Source organism: Cryptomeria japonica, chromosome 6 (genome assembly GCF_030272615.1).
Source record: "Cryptomeria japonica chromosome 6, Sugi_1.0, whole genome shotgun sequence".
Taxonomy (NCBI): Eukaryota; Viridiplantae; Streptophyta; class Pinopsida; order Cupressales; family Cupressaceae; genus Cryptomeria; species Cryptomeria japonica.
The window spans coordinates 403644262-403648926 of NC_081410.1; the positions used below are offsets into that span (position 1 = coordinate 403644262).

At 36.4% G+C, this 4665-nt stretch overlaps 2 non-coding genes across 2 annotated transcripts; both read right to left on the reverse strand.

The window, feature by feature from the left end:
- Nucleotides 1-229: 229 nt before the first annotated feature.
- On the reverse strand, nucleotides 230-389 carry LOC131065867 (U1 spliceosomal RNA). Its single transcript, XR_009111491.1, has one exon. It is a non-coding gene; the product is annotated as a U1 spliceosomal RNA (small nuclear RNA).
- Nucleotides 390-2734: 2345 nt separating this feature from the next.
- Nucleotides 2735-2896, reverse strand: LOC131065894 (U1 spliceosomal RNA). Its single transcript, XR_009111516.1, has one exon. It is a non-coding gene; the product is annotated as a U1 spliceosomal RNA (small nuclear RNA).
- Nucleotides 2897-4665: the final 1769 nt, after the last annotated feature.

The following is a 4665-nucleotide window of genomic DNA, read 5'->3' on the forward strand; positions in this document are numbered from 1 at the left end:
TCCATCAGATTGATAAGTGGGAAATTACATTGAAACAAATATGTTCAGTTTTCTATCCTAATATCTGCTTTAAACTAATGTGGCGAGGGGTTGATTATATAGCTATTTAAGGTCACTCTCTAGGACATAATATTCTCATTGAAACAGAAGTTTACGAACTATTTCTGTTACTGAATGTACTGATACAGAGTTACTGACAGTAGATATATCAGATTAGCATTCGACTTGTGTGGGGGCCGCGCGAACGCGAGCCCCCTCTGACACAAATTATGACGTGCACTCTCCACAATGGGAGATGCTAGACAGAGCCCTCTTCCTTGTGCAATGAAGATGCTCTCTCTAGGCCATCGGCCTTCTTGATCACCGATTGACCCCGCCCAGGTAAGTATGCTTAAATCTTATCCCTCTCCTTCCTCTTGTACTGCCTCTTCTCCCTTCTTTTCTTCCTCTCTAGCATGTGGGATCTTTAACAGCCTGTTTGTTGTATTTCACAGGTCCCATCAGCAGAATACCAAGAAAGGAATGAAGAATGTTTACAATTCCTAGAGCAAAACAGCTGCAAACTTGCAGACGCAAAATTCAATGTTCAAATAGATACCCCTAAATAGAGGCATGTTATACTTTACACACATTCATACTACATTCATACTATATACCTACTAATATCTTCAAAAATAAAATTGGATCTTTGACCTCAGCTATGGGACAAGATTAGAACTACTCAACCATGTGAGAGTAAGTTGGCGATAGGTAAGGAGAGGTAGATCCCTTAGAATCTCTTCCTACTCACTATCAACGACTCAGTCTCACACAGACTCAGCACGTGGGAAACAATTACAACACCTCTTTCCAGATCTAAACGTGCAAATACATAAAATAAAAATATCCAACACATTGAGGCCACTTGAGTCATATCGGATCATTCTAGGTGGGTATGCACTCCTTTCCAATATTACATTCCCCAAATAGTTTGCCTTTTGTTATTACTCACTTCTAATGGTAAAAATTCACAATGCATTGTGTATAGGTACCAACTATTCTCTGCGAAAACGTCATCTGCTAATAGTTCATACATTGCATTTTGTCATGCCAAGCATCCAATACCAGTACAAGTCACAATAAATCAGTTTGCAGAAAAAATAATGGCTCACGGGCCTCAAAGAACAGAGCAACTGTCTAGAACATATGTCATGAATCACATTTGCCTTTACCACTTATGTATACAGCAGGGGATGCTTGTGTGCAGTCACAATTCTTTTCCAGCACTTTTGACACATTTCTACAAATGTTTTACTTTATGTTTCATAAAAAATAGTTGGATTGATGACAAGTTGAGAATTCAGAGACATGATATTTCCACATACCTATCAGAATGAGTTTGGAAGCTTTTGGTAGAAAATTGTGAGTACTCGTATAGGACTCATAGGTATTTCACTGGTCACCCCAAACAAGTATTGATCACTTGTGACAAGATACAATCATTGTAAGGCATAAACCAGGTAATAACAAAAATTGGACATAGGGTAAAATCAAGTTACAGCTATTATATGCCTTATGTACAACAAGCCCAACTCAAGTAGTGTATTTCCAACCTTGTATGTAACAGTTCACTATTACATCAATCAAAAGTATTGAAAAGTGTAATAAGTCCAGACATAATATAACAAGGTACAATCATCATGAACAAAGAGATCAGACAATTGAAATAGCAACATAGACAACAAAGAGATTCATACCACTGTTGCAGCATACCAAACCATGAGATAGACTTAGCCTATAATGAACATGCAGCAACCTCTCTGATTTTAAAGACTACCTCTTATTACTAGTCCAAACTCTTCGTTAGACTTCCTCGTACAAAACAATGGAATTTCAAGCATAGTTATGCCATCTTATACTGGAGCTATGAACCAAGCATTGTGTATAAGCCTTCATGGAGTTTATAATTGTGTTACATTTCTATCATTGAATTGTCATTGTTTTGAATTTAATCTTGTTTACACGTATTATTTGGATTTTAATAAGAAGCGGTTTCTTATAGGTTAAGACACCCAAACAGAGTTCTCAGTCATCCTTAAAAAAGGTTGAAATTTATCTGAGCAGCAGCAATCCATAAACACTGTTTGAATGCTCAAACATGCTCAAAAACAAGTGCAAATCAAATTTTTTATTGATTTAGCTGTCCAATGGGATTAGATAAACAACCTATCCATAACACATAATAATGTGTGCGACTACATTTCAGCAATGACAAAGGTACATATAAAACATAACTTCCAGCACAATCCCTTACTAAAGATGCCTGCCATACTGCATCACGAGGATGCAAACCCTACCACACTAGGCTATGCTTATTCTACAAGAAGTAGAGTCCTTACCATATATTGCTGTGTTTACTGTACTTTATGAATGACTGGTTACTATCCGTAGTTTGTCAATTCGTACATAATGACATTCAAAAATACTTTTTTGAGTTTTTCTATAGATGTTCAACTCAAATCCATAGACTGTAATAAGTGGAATGGTTCAGACAGATATTAAATTTACCCTCTGTAAGTACCGTACCATGTGAATTTAGGGAAAGAATGTCTATAGAGAAATGACAGATTTCAGTTCAAACATTTTTTCAACACTTCAAGATTTTAGAACAAAGAAAGATTGCTCGAGTCCCTTCGATCTAACATAAGTAATTAAATTACCCCTATCGAATTCTAGCTTAAATGATTAGAATTGGGTGGGGGCCGCGCGAACGCGAGCCCCCTCTGTCACAAATTATGACGTGCACTCTCCACAATGGGAGATGCTAGACAGAGCCCCCTTCTCTATGTGCAATGAAGGTGCTCTCTCTAGGCCATCGGCCTTCTTGATCACCGATTGACCCCGCCCAGGTAAGTATGCTTTGTAAAGTCCCCTCTCCTCTCTCTTATACTCCCTCTTCTCCCTTCTTTCCTTCTCCTCTCGCATGTGGGATCATTAACAGCTTCTGTAATTCATAGATCTCATCAGCAGAATACCAAGAAGGAATGATGAGGGTTTACAATTCGGTGAGCAAAATAATTGAATGTAAGTCTGCTAAATTAAATCAAACAATTAATACCTATTGTATCCTTGCAGACACAAAATTTGCATTTGAGTAATAAAATTTACTGATACTGAGACATTCGAACTCTCTCTTCTTGGAAATTATTATATGGAATCTGCGCTACACACTCGCCATGGCAGCGAAGGTTTACAATGCCCAGAGATATCTACGTGTATGTACGTGTTTCTACGTTATTAATTTTACAGAAAAAGCAAACGTTACTCTCTTTTTATCTAGAAATCTGTGATGGAAAAATAAACTTTCCTTTGTGTTATTCAAGATTGATTGGTTAATTGGAAAGAGCATTAGTAGCCGTGCATGTTTTTTTTTGATGATCATGTATTTCTAGTGAATTTAATTTTCAATTATTAATTTTTAAAAAATAAAAAAGTGATAACTAAAATTTCATTAATAAATTTTACATATATCAATAGTCATTCGCTTTTTAATTTTTTTGCTTCATAATTGGTTTATTTGTGCACGACTAGTGGGATATTTATGCACAACTACTAGGTCATTTGTCCATAAGTAATGGCAATTTTAAGTGTACGATTATCGGGGCATTGGATGACACTTTGAAATGTGTATTTTTTGACCTTTGCATGCATAATGGATCCCACAACATGCCTTGTTACTATCCAAAAGCCAGAACAATAGCTCTAAGCAGTTAAGTCACATACGGAAACAACAATAAAAAAATCGTCAAAATCTGATGTACCGTTTAGGATCTGTGGGTGCGCGAAATTAGCTTTAGTTAAAATGGTGGTGATTACTAAATCTACCGATACACTAATTGTATTGGTCTAAAGATTAAAATTAGTTCTTATTTGTCTATACTTGTTTTAGAATCATAGTAATAGGTGAATTTAAACAAGGTTGAATCTACTTATCTAAATTGACTATGTGTTTGTGGTTTGAACTTTGGCCTTAATTCGATATTAAATGCACTACTACCTTTTTTATTCACCTAACTCACTATGCTTCATTGGGTATCAAAGAGTGGTGGTCTTTAAAAACACATAGGGAAGATCATTGCATCGCAAGGGTTGTGTTCTCCTAGGTCGGCCTCATTGATAAGGCCCACTTTACAATCATGAAAATAACTAAGGATAATAGTATTCAAGCATTCAAATGTTCTAGAATGATGTGATGTAGATTAGATTATTTTAGGTGCACAAATTGAAGTCTTCCAAGCATGTTCTTACTTAAATGAATGGTTTTCAATTCTTTATGAATATGAGAAGATAGTAAAATAAATGTCATTAAATATAAGTGCATAACAATTTGTAGATGAAGTGTTTAGAATTTTTGCCAAGCTTCTTTAGGAGAATATTTTAGTCAACACCTGGCTTGCCCCTTTTCTCCCCCCTCAACTTTTGATGCCAGAATTGGAAAAAATTGGAATCTTCCCCCTTTGTATGCTAGATTTGATAATTCTTAGAGACTGAAGAGGTTGAATACTAGGTGGGCTCCTCCCATTGTGGGGAGGCACGGGCTCAACTTCGACGGAGCTACTAGATAGGGGTTGGTTGGTGTCGGAGGAGTCATAAGGTCTGATATGGGAACTCTGGTAGCTGCTTACT